Source organism: Mizuhopecten yessoensis, unplaced genomic scaffold (genome assembly GCF_002113885.1).
Source record: "Mizuhopecten yessoensis strain PY_sf001 unplaced genomic scaffold, ASM211388v2 scaffold8057, whole genome shotgun sequence".
In the NCBI taxonomy this organism is placed as follows: domain Eukaryota; kingdom Metazoa; phylum Mollusca; class Bivalvia; order Pectinida; family Pectinidae; genus Mizuhopecten; species Mizuhopecten yessoensis.
The window spans coordinates 67,533-91,193 of record NW_018407357.1 but is presented as its reverse complement, the minus strand read 5'-3'; the positions used below and the strand labels follow the sequence as shown (position 1 = coordinate 91,193).

The 23,661-nt window shown below is 37.5% G+C and overlaps 1 protein-coding gene across 3 annotated transcripts in view; it reads right to left on the bottom strand.

Moving 5' to 3' along the window:
• The window catches only part of LOC110454779 (potassium voltage-gated channel subfamily KQT member 1-like), a 104,758-nt gene extending 96,541 nt beyond the window's left edge, over positions 1 to 8,217 (bottom strand). For all 3 annotated transcript variants that reach the window (XM_021504475.1, XM_021504481.1, XM_021504482.1), the window contains exon 1: positions 8,134 to 8,217. The gene's annotated coding sequence lies outside the window, so the exon portion shown is untranslated. The remainder of the gene's footprint in view (positions 1 to 8,133) is intronic.
• Between the last annotated feature and the right edge of the window lie 15,444 nt (positions 8,218 to 23,661).

The window sequence follows — 23,661 nt, the reverse complement described above, 5'->3', positions numbered from 1 at the left end:
AGGGAGAATATTTACACTGAGGGGTCAGTGTTAATGTTTGTAAACCTGCTAGTTTAATTAAGTTTGGTTAGCTTCTACCGATTTCAAGGTAAGAACCACCAACAGTTTATTGCCGTAGTACAGGGTACCGAATGTAAGAAGCAATGGAGAACTGTAATACTCTTGTAGCGGGACTGGGCTGGGTGGCTGCTGCCCACCAATGTGGTTCATCATTACGTTAGGTCTAGGGACTGGGCTGGGGGGCTGCTGCCCACCAATGTGGTACATCATTACGGTAGGTCTAGATTAGTAAGCGGTCACCTTCAGTTGTTTATTAATTAAGTGACTTTATTCACGTACCAAACAAGCAAGAGATTAAATTGTCTATACACTGATCTGTATCTAGTTTACATACTGACAACACATCTAAAAGATTTTATCCCGGAATTAAAGGGAGAATATTTACACTGAGGGGTCAGTGTTAATGTTTGTAAACCTGCTAGTTTAATTAAGTTTGGTTAGCTTCTACCGATTTCAAGGTAAGAACCACCAACAGTTTATTGCCGTAGTACAGTGTACAGAATGTAAGAAGCAATGGAGTACTGTAATACTCTTGTAGCGGGACTGGGCTGGGTGGCTGCTGCCCACCAATGTGGTACATCATTACGTTTGGTCTAGGAACTGGGCTGGGTGGCTGCTGCCCACCAATGTGGTACATCATTACGTTAGGTCTAGATTATTAAGCGTTCACCTTCAGTTGTTTATTAATTAAGTGACTTTATTCACGTACCAAACAAGCAAGAGATTAAATTGTCATTGATTGTGTTCGTCTGATTGTAAGTATATTTTGACTGTTCGACCTCTGTTTAACAGGTGTTTCAGTAATATTTCAAGTAGCTTCTATACAGCACAAAGTAGGCAGTTAATTTCAGTGTATTCCATAGCACCCCATTACCATTCTTCTAATTTTCTCATGAAAGCAGCTGGTAAAATACTACTGTATGAGGGTATTTTTACGACTAATGAAACCACTGCATGAATATTTGATCTGTAATGTGATCTTGACCATTTTACCTGTGTTTTCACCTATTTGATCTCTTATCATTTCCATAAATATTTGACTTCTCATTTCATCTTGGCCATTTGACCTTTCATTGCATGTTACCTTGAATATTTTACCTTTTTTTTCACCTTTACTTTTTGACCTCTATTTTAACATTGATCATTTGACCTTAGATTAATACCGTGAATATTTGACCTCTTTTTTTCATCTTGACCATTTGACTTCTAATTGCAACTAAATTGGCCATCTGACTTCTAAATTTCACCTGAAGTACTTGACCTCTATTTTGGTATTGATCCTTTAATATCTGGATTCTGACTTCAAAATTGTTACTTGACCATTCAGCCTGTTATATTCACCATCTGACCTCACAATTTTACCTAGAATATTTTAACTCTGCTTGTACCTTGACCTCTGTATTAATTTGACCATTTAACCTCAGAATGTTACCTTAATTATAATGCTGACCTTTTGACCTCTGATTGGAATGTTGCTTATTTGACCTTATGTTGATCAGTTGAACTGAGTAGACCAGAATAATTTCTAAAAAGTGCAATTTATGATACTTTGTCTAGCAAGTGAAGTTTCATAGCAATTTTCCCAGTAGTTAATTTAAAACTTTAACTAGAAATGTCACAATGACATGAAAGTCACCCCATCATTCTGTATGATCATTTTCCGATAAATCATTGACCGAGCTACAACGGATATATTTCCACCTGTCAATCAAAATGGTAAACAATTACCAGGTGTAAATACATACATGCTGTTCAGATAACCATGCCAACACATGAAATTATAAGAAAGCATGTCGCAAATATAACGTTAGCGTTGACCGACACCTCGAATACGGGGAGATCTGCGCACTGACACGGTCACCTGGCATGGGCAGAACAGGTAACGTTAATTGGAATATAACGATGTTGTTTTCACAACAATAAGTTTCAGAAAAGTTTCAATCTTATATACGGATAATTTTTTGTTATGAAATACACTTTTCCAAGTAGTTTTCTGATCGTCTGCAAATCCGACTGAATCGGTCATCGATATTGGCAGAATGTGTACGTTTAAATGCAGTTATTCCGACGAGGACCGCCATTAGCCGAATTCGCGAGACATAAAGAACACCAAACAATTGTGATTTCAACAATTCTCCTTCGAAAAGAAAAGATCGGAATGTTTTTGGCTGTTTTGAACCCGTTGATATTTAATTTTCAAACTCAAACCTTTATTATTATCGATTCAATTCGCATGGATGTCACCTTGTAAATTCCTGCCGGTTAATAGTATCACGTGACGTTGACTCTTTGCGGTACACAAACTTCCTAACTTCGCCACTTTACCCATATCGTTTTGACACATTCCTACGGTCAAGATTGAAGAGTTCAGCATGATTTTACCCAAGAACGAAATTTTAACCGCAGAGTGATAAATGCGATGCAATTCTTCGTTAGTTGAGCCTACTTTACTCGAGTTTATTTATCCGGTTTCATAGTATGATATGACTTAAACTTGCAACTTTTCGTAATTGTTAAATTGGCAATGCAATCAGGGATTAGTCAACGAAATGTAGCAGTTTTATTGCTGCGAGCATATTTCAAAACATTTCCGAAAATCCTCAAAAAATTTACGAGAAATGGTCGCGACCAAGGACTGGTTTTGGATTGTTCTTGAGTATCGTGTACACCCCTTTCTTGACACTTCATTTTCCCCTTAAAAAAGTGTGCACTATATGCAAATATTAACAGTAGTCGTTAGTCAGACATAAAATATCAAAATCAGTCAATAGCAATTTATAATACGACAGTTTACCCCTTCGGGAACCTCAAAGGTGCCTGATTCATACTTGGAACATATTTAGGTTATATGTAATTCCTGTTTAAAAAGGAAATAGATATCCGAGTTATCCAAGAGCTTGTTTAATTACAGCCTGGTATATTCCGACAGAAGCAAGACACTTAACAGCCCAACAAACAGAGGTCAAAATCTGGGACTGAAACCAAAATGAATAGTCCCCACCAGGGTTCCCCCAGGGGTGACTAAAAATAATTGATTTGGCCTTGAAGTGCTGAAGGTCCTGAAAGTCGTACACATACCTGCCTAACCATCGTCAGCATAATTCTGACGATTCATCGACATACATATCCAGATAGATAAATTCAGAATTCACGGCCAGCAAGGATGATGACTTGGTATAACCTGTGGAATTGTCTATAAAATTCATCACATTCTCAACGGTGAAGCAGCTTAGAATGGCTAACAGAAGTACTTAAATATGTCAATAAATATATTCCAACATAGAGTGTGCCAGCTTAACAAAACAAGTTAATCACCTGGAATCTTCTAAAGTCTGTAGGAATACAAGTCTCAAATATGTATGGATGAATGCCCACATTTCCCCAAGTCACAAAAAGAAACACACTCATTCATAAACATCCTAAGAATGTAGTTAATATTGTTGCAAGTCTGCAACTTTGTGCATATATGATGATATTGTAGATTGTGTTGTACTTGTACAATTTTTAAGTGCATCATGCTGTCACAAGTACTGTCAAACCTATTCACGCTAACCATCTCCATGAAAGACCACGTGTGTCGAGGTGTTAAGAGCCCACTTTTAATGTCCCCCATTGCAGTGATTTCATTATGAAATTAACCTGTATTAAAAAAAATGCCTGCCAGAAAATGCCTGCCCTAAGAGGCCATAGTTGTTGGACTTTCGGGGGTGGTCTTTTAATACAGGTTTCACTATACATACTATATAGTACATACTATATAGTGCATGTAGTTGTAAACATATATTTTTTTCCAAATTGAAGTATTGAATAGCATACACAACTTGTTTAAGAAAAGAAACATATACCTCAATATTATTATAATGTTGTTTGACACAGTCAAAAAAACAGAAGAATAATATAATCTGCCATGGCCTTGGCATTGACTACTTAAGGGATCACAACCCAAGACACAAGTAGGTGGTCAGATGAGAGCATTGGCCTTTCACCAAGATGACTGCAGTTTGATTCACCAATCGGATGTGAAAAGATATGGGGTCACCTGTCCAACCGTGGGTTTTCTCCGGGTACTTCAGTTTCCACCCACATGATGACCTCAAGCGCATTAACATTCGGCCCAACAACAGTGATTGATATGATTTATAATAATATTTTTCATGATTGTAAATATTATTATAATATATATATATACTACATTATATTTGTATCTCAACCAAAGAACCAAAGAGGGATAATTCTTGAGTCAAGGAACAGGCAGCTTTACAGAGCTCTTGGCAACTTAAGAAGGATCAGATTGTTTTTCTATCAACTTGTTGGCCCAGCTGTCATGATGCAATGTTGATGCTACGTGCTCTATCCATGGTTCATGTAATTATATATAACATCATATAATTGTTATGGGAATACACTCGTCTATAAAGCACTAAGGTGTGATAAGGATACCTCACACCAGGGAATGTAGGTACACCCGGCTGTCCAGGGTAAGAACAATATGGTTCTTAACCATTCTTAAAAATCATTACCAAAATTATTCTGCAGGAAATAATTAATTCCAAGTAATGTGAACTAACTGTATCGTGCTTCAGCCAGAAACATAATGTACATGCATGATCCCTAATTGATCATTAATTGATCACTAATAACTTTCAAACCGTGGCTGCACCGTCAAAACTACAACAAAATTATAATGAGCAGTTAATTCTTTTTATTTCCAATATTTCATTTAAAAATATTTTAAGAAATACAAATCCTGTTTACCATCATTAGTGTTTTGTTGGCATCACAGTATGCATGCCACTACTTAATTGGTAAAATTGAAATCCTAATGTAGTATTGAGCTCTAGATTTAAACAGGCTATTACAGTTTAATGCACATACTGGTACATGGTAACAGGAGTTCAGCGTGTTTCATATATGGAGACTCTGTAGCAACATAGAAACACTTCAGGCCAAGAAAGAAAATCTGTGTTTCAGCGTAGCAATTAATTGGTCAGGTTTTTTCCAATCAAATAGCTAGCTGTGTGCCTTAATAATGTTTTATAAAGGTTTGTACTTTGTGACTCATTATAATGGTCCATTTTCGAATCCCCCTGGGGGGCTGGAGAATGAGCCCCTTATAAAATACAGATTCTGACCCTCATCATCCAAAGGTCGATCACTTTACAAGATGTTAATCAAACTCAACAATATTTAAGAGATGTTTTCCTTATTTGAATTTACAATACTAAGACCCTTATGGCTCCACTCAGGATCAGCAGGGGGTCAGCCCAATTTTTAATTTTTGATTCTAATCATCATCTAAGGATCACTTCATGGAATGTTGGTGAAAATCTACCAACAAGTCACAGAGGAAGTGTCATTTAAAGGTTTATGCACTTTTTGACCCCTATGGCCCTGTCGATCAGCCTCCTTTGGGGTCAGTCTGTTCTTGAGTATATATATATATGTAGATTCTGATCGATGCAAAAGGCTGAGGATTATCATGGACAACGATGAAAGACATTATGGACAAAATGCAATCACAACAGGTCACTTACATTGTAAGTGACTCCGATATGACCTAAAAAACAAAAACAAACATTTCTGCCTAATGACCTCTCCTAATTTATTGAGAGCCACAAACAGAAACAATAATTATATTTTTTGCCCTGTATGGATATAGAAACACTAGATACATAGAGAAATCAATAGCAGATGTTCTGGGTGGAAAAACTATAAAAAAAAACCACATAAAATAAAATCATGAAAATAAAAATCCTTCTTCAAACTACAAAATAAAACGGCTGATCTGGGACAGATATACTTTTTTTGGTTTCTATTTGCTAAAGAGTGATAGACCAAAAAGAGTGAATGGATCTGTTACACATACACCCTGGAACATTTCATTCCCCTATGGTTCCAAAAACATAGGTAAAATATTGATAGTTTACATTAAATGTTCGCCTGGAACAGCTAGACAAGCACATTATTGATTTATTTCTTCTAGTTTTCAATAAAACACTTTTTGATGATACCAATGCAAACTTAAGTTAAAACAAGACAATATTTCAATCAATACTTTTTTTTTACATAATTAAACTGTTACTATAGGGCATAGCTTACAATTGATAGGGGAGAACTAGTATACCGACCAAAAAACTAAGCCAAGGAAAATCAGCTGATAAATAATAGCACTTGCTCTTTCCTATTATCAATATTTAGAATGTATAACTTAAGGTTTTTCATTTTCATTTTTGAATTTTGACATCAATTAACTCAATTTGAATTAATTTATTTCAAACAACAGCTGAAGCTCTTTTAAGTAAGGCATTGTAAGTATCAAACATCTATATATTTTGTCATGCATTTTATAATGTAGTGAAATATGATTATAACCTTGGGTAATCAAAGAATCATGATTTTCTACAACAAGGGCAACACACATGTAATATTGCTATCACTAGGTGTTTTATATTGTCGTTACATACTCCTCACAGCATAGACCAAACCTGTTAAAAAGGCTGTAAACAAGTTGGATCAATTTATTTCAAAAAAGTATCTTTTAAAACTGTTTTTGACAAGTTTGGTCTACCCTGTAACAAGCATGCAAAATGTAATAGGACAATATCACAATAGCTAATGATAGCAATATTAATTGATGATAATATCTTAAAAGAGAAATTAATATTAATTAGCAGAACAAACAGAAAAAAATCACTTCAATCTTCAGTCAATTAACCTGGTGTTTCATCATGTAAATAACACTTGTACATGTAGTCACAATCTTTTACTTCAAACCAACAAAAACAAAACCATTGTTACTCTGATAGATTAGAAAGATCAACGGTTTTCACTGTGACAGTATTTAAAAATTAAATTATGTCCAGGAAAGTGTACTTTGAGCCTGCAAGTTTGTGAATTTCACTTTGTCATTAATATAAATATTCTTTCAGCTAGATTTTCTAGGTCATACTTAAAGTTTGTTGTATAGAACGTATCTGGACAGCCTATGCATGCACGTTTTGTGAGGATAAAAATGGTACACTCATGAAGTCAGATTCATTATCAAATTTTATTATAATACCAATTTTGTAGGTTGTATCATTCTCCCAGCGATAAACATAATTTCCTTTTGTCTGGAGGGAACAGTATAACGTCAGATGATGGCTTCCTCTGCTCTTATCTATCAAACCCCACATATTTACTGGCCTCAGTTGAGTAGTGTAAATATCCTGTACACTTCTACTGTATAGGTCTATCAATATAAGGTAGTGTGTTAAAGGAATTCTACATTGTATGATAAATAAACATTTTACAGTTTTTAAAATTTGATTACCTAGCCCTATGCACATCAAATATTGCTTAGGCCATGATTTAGTTTTGGCCATTACCTGACGAGATTCTTTTGATGTATATTAAAGGATCAAACTAGTCTTCAATTTAGCTACGACATATTCCAGGTGTGTAGAGAGCGAAAGTGAACCATATCGAGGATGGCTGTCGGCCTGGCTTCAATATACATTGTACCGTAATTATGTCAGTGTGGAGATTTTTAACTTATATATGTGCGCCATATAATTTTGTAAAATTGGTTCTTCCCTAATAATGACAACTGTACATTGTATCATTTCAATAACTAAAGTACATGTTCAATATATATATATCCAAATAATATCTTAAATAATGACAACTGTACATCGCATCATTTTGAAAACTTAAGTACATGTTCAATATATATATCCAAATAATATCTATAATTAATAGTGATCTTTAAACATAAATTTCCATAGGGTTGACATTTTTTCCATATATATATCACGTATGCTAAAAATGAATAACACTGCATTATAAACAGCTAGTTCGTCCTTCTAGGACTCCTCGGTGATGAACCAACCTTATTATGAAGGCACTGGTACTAGCCTCGTCTGTCAATACACCTATAATGGTTATATTATATTGACAGATGAGGCTAGTACCTGTGCTTAAGGAGACTGTCACTGTGGCTCCTGTCTCTACAACACTTCATTCAACAAGTTGTTATTATTTGATATCTGGCGCTGCTTTCTTGTTTGTCTCATATAAGTATCACATACTCACATACAAAAAGTCCTCAAATACAGCGTTGGTTATCTGTCTTGGTCGTGCTAACAGTCCATCATCTTGTCCCGCGTATGCATGCGCATTTTGACCTAAAACTTTAGTTTTTGGCGGGAAGCGCGCGCTATGCAGTCTGACAAGGTAGGACACCGCGAACACAGGGACCTGAGAATTTGTTACAGCCATATTTGGACCTAAGCTAAGGTGTTCAAAGTAATTTTACATGTTTCAGGGGTTTAGATCGACTTTTACCCATAATCATTGGGGGTGTCATTTTTACCGAAAGTCGATCAAAACCCCTGAATCATGTCAAATTACTCTGAACACCTTAGTTTAGGTCCAAATATAGGCTATAAGCTGTTACAAATTATCAGGTCCCTGTGAATGTGCAGTCGTCTACGTATACCAGCTATCAAGTCAAATTCTATCTTCACAAACACAGGTCAGCATGATTAGCTTATTAAACGTTTTCGGTGTTACTTTAGAGCTAGTCCAAGTTTAAATCATTGCAGATATTCGGTTACGCGCAGCAATTATTTTACGCTACGACATCTTCCTATTAGATTCTACATGTTTATTTATTTTCCTTTTTTCATCATTTTTCAGAAGTTCGTTTGCAATTCAATTTTGATACAATTTAAATCCTGTTTGAAAATTATACGTTATTCCTACAGGTATATTGAGGTACAAATACATCACTTTTCATCTTCGCAAATTAAGTTACTGTTGACGTCATTCCTATTAAGACACATTATTAGATTTTGTCATATTTTGGTTTTGGCCAACTCATCATGGTTAACTTTCAAATAATAATATCTAAGGAACACATGACTTGTCTGGCCTTTACTTAGAGGAAAGTTAAAGACGTGATGGCTAGTTTAAATCGATTTTATTGTAACAAAACACAAATGGATTAGACAAAAGTTATTGCAACTTACTTACGTCCTTTCCGTAACAAATAAATCTATAAGCCTTTAAAGTTAGGTTTTTTATACATACGAACATTTTAAAGGTAAAGATGGGATTACAGCTAAAGAGGTAAGGATTAGGGAAACCAACGTATAGTTTTGAAATATGTATTCGAAGGGTCTACTTGAGATCTCCTAATTATAAGTGTGTCGGCGTAAGTAATTATATATAATATACCTTATAATCTATACACACATAGCTATATATAGCCTTCTGCTTTTCTAAAGTTCAATCACATCTCGTACCGCATTTGCCTTTCTCATGTGTCACTCTAAGTCCGTCTGTTAATTGAAGGTTAGTTGAGATATCGTTTTCTTTCCCTGCTTCAAGGACAAAATCATCACAATGAAATACAAAATTTCTCACGGCCAGGTTTGAACATCGTTTGACTCTTGTGTGAATTGCTTAAAGTTAAAAAGTAGTTTTTCAGTGAAAGGGTCTTATTTATACGTTGAATTTATAGTATTTTTTCATAATTGTTTTCGTTTTACAGGAACACACGCACACCGACATCCAGATTTGAATTAAGGGTTGTTATCTTTGGTTTAATGAGAATGTATTCCCAATGGTAACATCTAGTTCGAACTTAAAAGCCAAGCTCCTTGATTATCAATTGAATTTCAATATTTTTTCATGAGGTTGAAGAAAAAGCCAGTCGCCGAAAACTTCTCCATTAACTTTCAATTCTACGTGCAATCAGAAAGGCCGATCTCATTTAGCAGTGACAGCCATGATCATCATCAGCAACACAAAATAAACAAGACAATTTCAATTTCTTTCTGAATATCAGTTTTAAATGACGTGAGATATCACGGTTCGACTGTGATAAGTTGTATTCTTCATTTATTTTCTATTTAAGGATTATTTTGTATTTTTTGCATTCCTTGATTGTTTGGTTAAAAAAAAGCTGCTTCAGTACCGGCTATCTAATGAGGACCCCATACAGGGAAGAATACATGTTCTGCCTTGTCGGGCGTAGGCCTTGAAATGTTAATGAACTGATATGTTAAGGGTAGGCCCTGAACATGTTTTAAAAGACATGCGGCGCATTCGGAATAGTTATCTCCCGTTGAGATTGAAGTAAGGAAATGCGGCGCTCCGAATAGTTCTCTCCCGTTAACGTTGATATTGAAGTAAGGACATGCGGCGCTCCGAATAATTGTCTACCGTTGATATTGAAGTAATGACATGCGGCGCATTCCGAATAATTGTCTCCCGTTGATATTGAAGTAAGGACATGCGGGGCTCCGAATAGTTGTCTACCGTTAACGTTGATATTGAAGTAAGGACATGTGGCGCATTCCGAATAGTTGTTTCCTGTTAACGTTGATATTGAAGTAAGGACATGTGGCGCATTCCGAATAGTTGTTTCCTGTTAACGTTGATATTGAAGTAAGGACATGTGGCGCATTCCGTATAGTTTTCTCCCTTTAACGTTGATATTTGAGTAAAGACATGCGGCGCATTTCGAATAGTTGTCTCCCGTTGATATTGAAGTAAGGACATGCGGGGCTCCGAATAGTTGTCTACCGTTAACGTTGATATTGAAGTAAGGACATGCGCTGTATTCCGAAAAGTTGTCTCCCGTTAACGTTGATATTGGAATAAAGACATGCGGCGCATTTCAAATAGTTTTCTATCGTTGATATTGAAGTAAGGACATGCGGCGCATTCCGAATAATTGTCTCCCGTTGATATTGAAGTAAGGACTTGCGGCGCATTCCGAATAGTTGTCTCCCGTTGACGTTGGTATTGGAGTAAAGACATGAGGCGCATTTCGAATACTTGTCTACCTTTGATATTAAAGTAAGGACTTGCGGCGCATTCCGAATAGTTGTCTCCCGTTAACGTTGATATTGAAGTAAGGACATGCGGGGCTCCGAATAGTTGTCTACCGTTAACGTTGATATTGAAGTAAGGACATGCGGCGCATTCCGAATAGTTGTCTACCGTTGATATTGAAGTAATGACATGCGGCGCATTCCGAATAATTGTCTCCGGTTGATATTGAAGTAAGGACATGCGGCGCATTCCGAATAGTTGTCTACCGTTGATATTGAAGTAATGACATACGGCGCATTCCGAATAATTGTCTCCGGTTGATATTAAAGTAAGGACTTGCGGCGCATTCCGAATAGTTGTCTCCCGTTAACGTTGATATTGAAGTAAGGACATGTGGCGCATTCCGTATAGTTGTCTCCCGTTAACGTTGATAATGGAGTAAAGACATGCGGCGCATTTCGAATAGTTGTCACCCGTTGATATTGAAGTAAGGACATGCGGGGCTCCGAATAGTTGTCTCCCGTTAACGTTGATATTGAAGTAAGGACATGCGGCGTATTCCGAATAGTTGTCTCCCGTTAACGTTGATATTGGAATAAAGACATGCGGCGCATGTCGAATAGTTGTCTATCGTTGATATTGAAGTAAGGACATGCGGCGCATTCTGAATAGTTGTCTCCCGTTGATATTGAAGTAAGGACTTGCGGCGCATTCCGAATAGTTGTCTCCCGTTAACGTTGGTATTGGAGTAAAGACATGCGGCGCATTTCGAATACTTGTCTACCTTTGATATTGAAGTAAGGACATGCGGCGCTCCAAATAGTTGTCTCCCGTTAACGTTGATATTGAAGTAAGGACATGTGGCGCAATCCGAACAGTTGTCTCCCGTTAACGTTGATATTGCAGTAAAGACATGCGGCGCATTTCGAATAGTTCTCTACCGTTGATATTGAAGTAAGGACATGCGGCGCATTCTGAATAGTTGTCTCCCGTTGATATTGAAGTATGGACTTGCGGCGCATTCCGAATAGTTGTCTCCCGTTAACGTTGATATTGAAGTAAAGACATGCGGCGCATCTAGAATAGTTATCTACCGTTGATATTGAAGTAAGGACATGCGGCGCATTCCGAATAGTTGTCTCCCGTTAACGTTGATATTGAAGTAAAGACATGCGGCGCATCTAGAATAGTTATCTACCGTTGATATCGAAGTAAGGACATGCGGCGCATTCCGAATACTTGTCTAACGTTGATATTGAAGTAAGGACTTGCGGCGCATTCCGAAAAGTTGTCTCCCGTTAACGTTGATATTGGAGGAAAGACATGCGGCGCATTTCGAATAATTGACTACCGTTGATATTGCAGTAAGGACATGCGGCGCTCCGAATAGTTGACTTCCGTAAACGTTGATATTAAAGTAAGGACATGTGGCGCATTCCGAATAGTTGTCTACCGTTGACGTTGATATTGGAGTAAAGGCATGCGGCGCATTCCGAATAGTTGCCTCCCATTAACGTTGATATTGAAGTAAGGACACGCGGCGCATTCCGAATAGCTGTCTACCGTTGACGTTGATATTGGAGTAAAGACATGCGGCGCTCCGAATAGCTGCCTTCCGTTGATATTGAAGTAAGGACGTGCGTCGCATTCCGAATAGTTGTCTTCCGTTGATGTTGAAGTAAGGACATGCGGCGCATTCCGAATAGTTGTCTTCCGTTAACGTTCATATTGGAGTAAAGACATGCGGCGCTCCGAATAGTTGTCTACCGTTGACATTGAAGTAAGGACATGCGGCGCTCCGACTAGTTGTCTCCCGTTAACGTTGATATTGAAGTAAGGACACGCGGCGCATTCCGAATAGCTGTCTACCGTTGACGTTGATATTGGAGTAAAGACATGCGGCGCATTTCGAATAATTGTCTACCGTTGATATTGAGGTAAGGACATGCGGCGAATTCCGAATAGTTGTCTCCCGTTGATATTGCAGTAAGGTCATGCGGCGCTCCGAATAGTTGACTCCCGTTAACGTTGATATTGAAGTAAGGACATGCGGCGAATTCCGAATAGTTGTCTCCCGTTGATATTGCAGTAAGGACATGCGGCGCTCCGAATAGTTGACTCCCGTTAACGTTGATATTGAAGTAAGGACACGCGGCGCATTCCGAATAGCTGTCTACCGTTGACGTTGATATTGGAGTAAAGACATGCGGCGCTCCGAATAGTTGTCTTCCGTTGATATTGAAGTAAGGACGTGCGGCGCTCCGAATAGTTGTCTTCCGTTGATGTTAAAGTAAGGACATGCAGCGCATTCCGAATAGTTGTCTCCTGTTAACGTTGATATTGGAGTAAAGACATGCGGCGCTCCGAATAGTTGACTCCCGTTAACGTTGATATTGAAGTAAGGACGTGCGGCGCTCCGAGTAGTTGTCTACCGTTGACATTGAAGTAAGGACGTGAGGCGCTCCGAATAGTTGTCTACAGTTGATATTGAAGTAAGGGCATGCGGCGCATTCCGAATACTTGTCTACCGTTGATATTGAAGTAAGGACATGCGGCGCATTCCGAATAGTTTTCTTCCGTTAACGTTGATATTGGAGTAAAGACATGCGGCGCTCCGAATAGTTGTCTACCGTTGATATTGAAGTAATGACATGCGGCGCATTCCGAATAGTTGTCTATCGTTGATGTTAGAGTAATTCGTTTCATTCTTGATACCATTGTCTCTTGTTGATGCATTCCCGGTATATGACTGTCTGCTTTAATTAAAACTGTAAATAACTAAATTTTAAATCCCAAGAAAATGACTCTAAATTAGGAGATTGTGGGAGCAGCTTTTCTCAAGAGCGTCTTACACCACGTAATCCTCTGAATATTTCCTCCATAAGCGTGAGAGTGTATGTGTTCTTGTGTGTTCTGGAGTTGTAGAGTATTCTGTTCGTTATGAGTCCTTATTCCCAGTGGACCCGGTTTATAGTACCACCTGAATAAAACAGAACATCTAACATAGATAATATTATATTTCACTCTAGGCAATTAGAGTTTAAAAGTCAACAGCTAAGTGTCATGCTCAAAGACAAAAGCACTTCCCGCCGTCTGCGGGATCCTAGTCTATATTACATGACCTTGCGGCCAATTGACCGGTGCACTACAAGCTGTGCTGTACGACCCCGTAATGTTTTGGAGTAAAGTCATGTGACACATTTCCGGTAGAACTGTCGCTCGTTGACACGCCGATATTGGCAATAACGCCGTACTTCCTGTGTTACTGTCAATCTGACATCGTTCATGTGAGCGTGGATGCACACATTATCATTATCGTATTATATACGATGTACCTTCTGTCACACCGATAAGGTTTCCACGAGGAGAGTCGGCATGCATTAGATCTAACGGAAGCTTATGTTGCTGACGAGGAAATGATCGGGTTGTGTCGGGCCATCAACTGGACGGATGTACCACACACGTTGGCCGAATCTCGCGGTTTGTTGATTTCCAAGAGATGTTGAATCATCGTAGCATGTATAGTTAGAAACAGAAACTCCTATACTCGAAACAAAAATACATTTGAAATGACACAACCAATTTGTATTGGGTGCTTTATAAGTGACGCTGCCCGTGGTACATGTACGTCAGACAAGTTCGGAAATGCTACTGGAACACCATCACAAGCTCTACAGTTTATTATCATCTGTAATTATAAATGTCCTTCGTATTATAAACATGGTTTGTCGATGAATTCATAGACTGGTAATGATGATGATGTTGATGATGATGATGATGTACCAATGTCCTTTATGCTCGTGAGAGTGCATGCTATGATGATACTTATGTTGATGATGATAATGATAATCTGTCTATGTAACTTTAAAAAGGAGCTATTGTACTACGAAATATTTGATCTGCATAACAGCGCATGTAATAGGACTTTATTAACATTGGCCAGATGACTTTAATGGTAACGTTGTGCCCCTCTCGCGCTCGAGATATTCCTGTCATATTTCCTCCACCCTGCTTATACCACACGTGCTTAAAGGCTGGACACGTGTTAGTGGTTGGTGAATGTCACAACGATTTGCGACGTCATTGTTACGTCATAATTTCTTCCTGATCGCATATTTATGATACAATTGAACAGAAAATCCTTATTTCCTTATTAAAAGATGAACGTTCTGGAAGAAGAAAAATTCCCCGACCTGCCATGGTTGTTTTCATGTAAAACTATCGTTACTCAGCTTTGGTATTGTAATGAAGAGAATAAGTCAAAATTGGTGTTTATATATAACCTGATTTTTTTTACTAAGTAAAGAGTTTGCATAATTAAGGGATAACCTATCATCACCTCTATCTATCCCAGGACTGATATAGGTCTCATTACTCCTAGCCCATGGGCAATGTTTTGCATGATTTCACAGTGTGAAATACTATCAAGGAATGTGACGCCATAACATACAGTGTATTTTGAAAGCATACCTTCAAAATATATACCAATGAAATATCGCATTTGTTTAACTCGAACCCGTTCATCTACACATTCTTTGGCTGTAGAAGTTGGAAGGTATCATAATATACCTAGAGAACGTAGATATTGTAAACAGTGTAACTCCCCCTCTGAAGTAGAGGACAAATTTCATCTTTTATTAGTCTGTTCTAAATTCCAAAATCTCAGATCACGTTTTATCAAAAGATATTATTGGAAAAAAAAACATCTGTGTTTAAAGTCGTTCAGTTATTGAGTGTCCATACTATTAAAAAATTGTGTATACTAGGAAAATCCATCTATGAGGCAAACCAATTAAGGGTATTATAATGGAATATGATTGTCTTCATTCTCTGTACATTGTCCATGATTTGTGAATGATATGTATTGTATACTGATGGACCAATGGCCTAAAATTCGAATAAAACTTGTAACTTGTATAATGAGGTTAGACAAAACAAATCAGAGAAAAGTAGCTAAGAGAAGTTTTTCCAACATATTTATCAAGTAGGAACACACAGATATTACCATTTATATCGCATCACGCGCGGTTATTCCTAAATATAATTTACTCGCCGAGGTCATTGAGTTTAACACAAACTTATTAATTAAAGTCTGTACGTTTGGTCCATAATACATTTAAAATTAACTCGTACAATTGATTAGATCACTGCAATTGCCCCTGGCTTCACTGTTCAGGAAGTTAGTCCTTAATAAGGCCTAGGCATGTGCTACTCCGAAAATAAAGACACATCCCTGTATACTAACTCCCTTGACAGTTTCCATAACTCCTCAGAATTTACAGAGCCAATAAGATGAGGGTGGGCGGAGTTTGTACTGACAGTTTCAAACATTCTAATATGGATTATGAAAGGAAATTGTTTGACATTTTTGTTCTTTACTATTTAGCAAACCACAGCGATTATATTTAGCTATGTCGTAGTTTTAAATATCACCCAATGCCTGTCTACAATGCAGCGATATTTGCCTGTGGTAACACCTTTGCTCACGCCTTTTGATCAGTAATAGTTTGTACCATTTGATAATTAAGTAACTTCCGATCCTCCCTTGGGAATTTTGGTTTCCATTTCAGTCAATGAAGATTGTGTTGACAATAAGCGTGACCTTTGCTAACGATGACGGCTCTTGGAAACAGTGACACTCCTATGTGTCATAAATCTGGCACCGAAACATCATAATGCTGATGGACCTGTATTATACAGAGATTTACGAAAATGTAAAATTTAAAGTGATACATCAAGATATTAGTATTCATTTCAATGTATTACAAAATATTAGTTTTCATTTCAATGTATTAAAAACTTTTTATCAATATACCCAAAATATCAATATGCGCCCCTCTAAAAAAATCTTTTCGCTTTTTCCTTGTTTAATTTGAAGGCAGTATAAGAATTTATGAAATTATATTAAACGCTGGTCGTTTACTCTACGAGTGTGTTTTGCACTGAAATTGTTTCGCTTTGCGGTTTGTTGAGTACCATTTCCTGTCTCTTCGACATGGTTAATCACAAACTATATCTTAAATGTGTGAACCTTAGTATGATATATTGTAGTTACAGCCGGGATGAATATCTTGGTATTCGTCGCCAGGATTAAAACTGTTTTGCACATACACTGTTTGGCTTTACTCCGCTGGGTCCATGTAGAAGCCGACTTATCTGATAAAATGTCTTTTGAGGAAAAAATAACAACGTTTCAAAAGACACGGACATATAATTTTTTCTGTGTTTAAGATAAAACGTTTTGTCTACGTGCGCGTGGTACTTTTCCTGGTGTAATATAACATAACATAAACGTAGATGTCGATGCATGTCACTTCATCCATGTCTTCTTTGGATATGTAATAAAACCTTTCTAAAAATTGTTTTTTACAAAAATTTTAATATGTTGGGTACGTTCGAGTTGTAAAGTAATTACACTGTAATATCTTTTAGGGCCATCACGAGAACCTTCGATTTCTTGTTCCAGTTTTTTTCCACTGCAGAGACATTTGATTGATAACACGCCGGAATTTTGAACACAGTGTCATACCATTTCTTGCAAAAGTAATAATAACACAGAACAGTTGGCTGAGTTGGTCGAGTTTAGATTTTCCAACGATTTCTCTCTTCGATATTCGCTGCTGGATGACTTCCGGTGCGACGGCCCGGTGTAGTCTGTGAGCAGCGGTTAGAGCGATATTGGAGAGGCATACTTAGACTCGTAGCTATGCGTTTATATCATTGTCGCGGTTCGGCAATAAAAATAAATGATATGTTTTGCTGACCACAATAGTTCGGCAATTGTCCGTCTTTCAGACCAGCAGAATGGCCTGTCCGGTTGTAGGTGTAATGGCGCGTCACATTTGACACGTGTCGCGCACGCGAAACCAATAAACCGGACACTCGAGGCCTAATGCACGCTTTAGGTCAATACTAGTCGACATCCATTTACAGCATTTCATTCCAAGAGACATCTCCCCATTCAGAGGCTACCATTGACGCTGTAATTAATCTTTTCACGAGAGAAATATCAGACGAAATTGGATTTTGGTCCTATATGAGAGGATTACGACGGTCCAACTTCCGTTTTTTGCGTTCTTGAAGTCATGTGAATTCAGAAAACAACAATATATATTACGCCTACCGTCAGATACTGAAGGAGACGGCATATCGTGTAGACGAGTGTATTTCAATACATCCAAAGGTTGAACTTGAGGGGGCATGTGTCAAAAAAGTCTGGACCAAAGGGGAAAAATGTGCATTAAACACGTTTTTACAAAGGAAAATCAAAACGTGAAACCATGAACCTTACCCAATCCCCGCCCAATCGAAACGAGACAATCAGTAGTAGTGGTCTGCAAGATAAGTACAGTTGTGGGATCGCACAACGTTACACGATGTGCGGTGTGCGCAAGATGTGTGCACGGTGTGTGAACGGTGTGTGCACGATGGGCGAACGATAAAAAGCTGGACGATTATTGCTTGCGCACATATGTGCGCACGATGGACGGACGTTGTGCGATAACAATCGTGGTTGGTGTAAATTGGGGAATGCCTTAACAATTTATACGGTTTCATGTTTAAACATATAAACTTGATGTTTACGTATGTTTCTATATTCTAGCAACATCGATAAACTTATCTTTCTGTCTATACATTCTTATATTTAGAAATTGTGTTTTCTGTGTTTTTAAACAAACTTAATCGACTCATGTAAAATTACACCCCATCCCGTATACAGGTAATTAAACATAACCACTTTGTACATGTACCTGGACCGTAGTTTTTTCACCGCCTGGGGCACTTACGTAACTCGTCGGGTAAGGCCGGGGGTGTGAAAATCCAGGTGAAGGGGCCCGGGGGCTATAGGTAAACGAATGCAAATAACAAATACTATTCATTAGGGTCAAACGGTATCGCATATCAGCTCTGTGTGTAAGGCACTGGTCAGGTAAAACTCCGGACACTCATCAAATTGTTATTTACCTGTTCTGTTACCTTGGAGCTAAACTCATTCTTGACAGCCTAACGGTCGCTGTAATACTGTGTAACACGCATTGTGAAATTGTATAATCTTGATTATTGTGATGAGAAATTACAGATATATACCCATTGTACATTATCGCATACAAGCCTTCCGTATTTTTGTGATTCCGTAATTTTGATCTACAAATGATACCAAATCGCACAGTTGTGCGGAGAGAAGCGCACAACGGGGCGAACGATTGCTAAATCGCACAGTTGTGCGCACCATGTGTGGACGATGTGCGGACGGTGTGTGAACGATGTATGCACGGTGTGCGCACGCTATTTTTGGTGCGTTGTGCGGTCCCACGACTGTATTTAAACAAGCACCGGTCTTTATAATCTTTGAATAAGTGTACATGTACTACTGATCAATTTATTGAGCTGAATATGTGCTTACAGACATGAGGGGTAACAATAGTTTATATCAGAACACGCATTTCCCCCTAAATTGTCATCGGTTGGATCATATAGCGAAAAGTCGAGATTTCTGGTTATTTACAAGATGCTTTATGACGTCACTGCAAATGTAAAGTCAAATGTCAACCTAATGTTTCATTGTTTCTAATACAATGTACCAATTTCGGTGAATATGTATTATATAGACCTACAAAATGATATCAACCTCTACCTCGCTATCTAAAGTTTATAATACCGAATATTCATCTCTGCAAGGGTCCATAATTGATAAATATATTACTGTCAGGACCATGATACAATGTATACACCGAATAAAGTCCTTAATTGTTGTATTACATACTGATAGCATTAAAATATCATTAAACAAGAAGAAATAAAAAAAATCGCCAAGAGAATATGACCACATCATATAGTCAATCGGATAAGGAAACGCGAATTTTAATATCAAAGATGTATGCATCAGAATCTTTGTTCGAAGTTGTTTTTGTATATTTATTCTAAACCAAATATAACGGGATTCAACATTAATGACCACATGTGTTTCGCTCTTCCGCGCTAACAATATGAAGCCGGGCTTCCCCGCTCTGTTTTGTAATAAAAAAATCAATCTAAAGTAACAACAAATTCGTTGTGTTCATGTATGACGCAGTCTTATTCCGTTTGCTGTCTGTATTTGTTTAAAAAATCCATAAAATCACAGAACAAAATTCGTTGCGATATGACTTATGACGTGCATGTGTAAAGTGTATATCGGAAGGAGAAACTTGTTTGTGTGAATGAGGTTTAACGTCTTCTGTACAGCCAAAGTAATATGAAGACAGAGGCCTAGGGAGACGCTGCCAAAGGAGGGAGTAAGGAAGAGATAACTGAACATCTATAGATTTATATATAACATTTAGGTACATTTTCATAACCTTAAATGTTAATTAGCGTGGATTATTTTTTTAATAATTGAAAGGATACATGTATATTATTTTTGCCCAGTCCTTCCTAGGACGAGCACATTTTACCTGTTTATGCAGAGAGGTATATTCTAGTCTCGAACGCTCTCATTTTTGAATCACAAAAACCTGGAACGGGTTACCACGTACGGAAGTCTAATCTGTGCCTCTTTTAGATTTGTGTAGGTCGCAGCATCTGATAGGTTGACAGGAAGCGAGGCATGGAGTCGTGCTAACTGAGTACTTAATGCCGTCAAAAGCACGCGCTGAGAAAAGTACACGTACAAGTACACAAGTTCACGCCCGTTAATTACCTGGCATGTGTGGTAAAGTCCACCTGCACCTCTCTCTTCCCCCCACCCCCAACCCCCAACGCCAAACCCCTCTCCTATGGAAGACAATTATGACGCAGTGCGTCAATCTGTTCAAGAAAATAACATACATTGTAACTTAAACACAGTGACCCCTTGTTGAGTGTTTAACAGCAAATATGTGTTCGTGTCGAGGGGAACGTACTTTTACAGCTATCGCAATCAAGGATCTAGTCTAACTTTCGCACATTTTTTTTTATTTTTTTTTTACCTCCTTCCCACTTTCTAACACCGTATTATTTTGTTTCCAAACATTATTCGTACATGGTTTAGAGGTGGATATATCTTTCAATAATTTTCCATCTTTTACTGGCCGCCACTTGCAGTTCCAAAATAGCAATTGTAATAAAATGGTCATGATATTTTACAATTATTTACTTGAATTACATGGATGAGGTGTTAAACGACATAGATAATTAACTAACAACAGCTACCATAACAAACCTTGAGGATTGTTTTGCTGAAAAACAACCACAAGAGATTTATGAAACAAAACTAGATTACGTTCGAAGTTATGGATTTATAGTTTTTCCATAACCACTAAATGTTTCTTCACTCCTAAATCATTGGATAAACACGTACAAAGATTTGGTAAACTTTCTATGTAACCTACATGATAACAACCTTGATACCGTTTCATGATTGGCCAGTCTTTTCGTTATGTTTTCAACGCTTTGCACCAGCTTCTTGTAATGTCATTATTACAGTAATAACAATTGTTTCCCCGATCGGAAAACCTTAACCAGACCCCTCTCTTGACTGGACTTTATCGGTCGATTGTTACCCACTGATCAAGTCAGTAAATTGAAACAAGCCTAAATTTGTACGACCTTTTACGCCCTAGTATATGTAAAATGACGACATTGTTCCGTTTTTGACATCGTCCGCCATATTGCTGGTCTATACATGTTTTACTCCAGAGTACTCGTTAGTGAAGTTTTACAAAAAATGTTTATAGGATAGCTGTAGTAATAAGAACAAAACTACACATAATTTTTATCTGACTTCATAGTTAGTAGTTAGTTGTGCGCATGCTCGTGAAGGGCTATGTTCTGTTTCTCTTAACTGATGGGCTCGGTATAACATTGGTTGGTTTATCACTGCGTCTATACGGCAATACCACTTTCATAATGACGTTACGCGCGATGTTGGTGACACCGCTTCAAAACACGCATGCCGCCCGCTAAAAGTATCACTGTATTATTCAGTTTTCAGAACTTTATGTCATATTATATATCACAGAAAACGTTTTTTCAAGCTTATTCGTCCTATGCTATTTATGAAAAGTACAACACAACATTAAGTATTCTGTTTTCACAATAACAACCTCGAAAAAGTCACAATAACTCGTGTAACGCATAATATATACGGGGTAAGACGTTTCGAAGAAATTCCATAAGTTCGCGCCAAAACATGTATTGTAACGCTTACCCAGCAGGGAGGTTCGCATGAATCTATCGTGTTGACAGGAGGATATTGTCAGATATTTGAGACATATAAAGTTATATTTGTAATGTGTCTTTGTCGAAATTATCATACACAGAAAATTATCTATCAGAAAGAACGTTTTCTTGTAAAACAGGCAAAATTAAAAAATCCGAAATTTGTCCAGTAGTTGTTTATGACGTACATTTTGCATAAATTGAAACTTTGATGACATATAATATTGAATTACGAAACATGAAATGAAACAATTTTGTCCTAATAAAAATGTGTCCTTACTGAATAGAATGAAACACTTTTACACTTTTGTGAAGGGATCAATAATGAAAAAATCGCACTACACTTTTCAATTTCCGTAAAATGTCCCACTTATATAAGGCGACTTAACGGGAATAGCGTTGCGCGACATTTAGAGTGCCAAATATCAGTAGAAATTGTGAGGCCATTTTATTATTTGGAACTAAATTTAATACATCATTGCAATTTTTGAAACACTTCGTGGATATACTTATAAATAGAATTGGTGAAATAAAGTAAAAATAACAAATATCTGAAGTTGATACAGCAAAAGTCTAAAGGTGGACAACCGACTCGTTCTGAAACAATGGAAACGAGTTTGAGAATATAACCCTGTCCCCACAACCACATCTATCTTCCCCTCTTAATTCCAGCCAATTATTGAACTTTATTTATTTCACAACAATTATGAAAAATGTTTGTCAGCTCACGTTGATCATTTTTCTTTGTCTGCACAGTAGCGTACAATGGGTCATACAAAATAATGCAAAATATAATAAAACGTCTAAAAGCGACGTCAAAAATGATAAAAACGACGTCATTTTACGTTGCACAAGGTGTCACCAACATCGCGCTTAAACGTAATATTTACATTTGGTGTGGCAAAGCCCTTCTATATTACTACTAAATTACTGCCAATAGCAGCTTCATGGTATGCGACTATAACTGAAGTTGGTCTTTGCACCTCCGAGCGACTTAACAGTGTCACTACCGAACTTAACGGTATCTTCTGCTTTGATCCCGAGCACCAGCTGCCTTTCCCAAGTTTCTGTGAGATAAACAAACAATTTTACGCCTGGATTTTTCACCAATTCAACCTTCTCCGGTTGCACTATCAACATCAACAACATGCCGGACTCCAAATATAACTCTGACCTGATTACTGCGGGCTTCCGTTGAGTGCGTGCGCCGGATATAGGTCGCAATAAATAGCGCGCACCATTCAGTTTTTCTGTGACACATGTCGCACTTATACCAGTTGGTCTGCCACATCTATGCAGTTTATTGCTTAAATATTTACATTCGACGTTATTGTATATTTTGACGTTAATCACGTTGAAATGTGCATTTTGGAATTATTAAGGAATGTGTTGTTATTGTATCCCCAACAAGAATATTCAGAAAGTATGGGTTTAAAGCTGTGATGTAATGACCGTGTAATTTTTCAAAATAAGTTTAGTATCGCATTTGAGGACAAAGTAGCGGTACACTGCCACATCACTGCTTCAAAACTAAAACAAACAAAAAATTCACATTCATTCATCTGAAATTCCGAATTTGGCGAATTTCCACGTTATTAT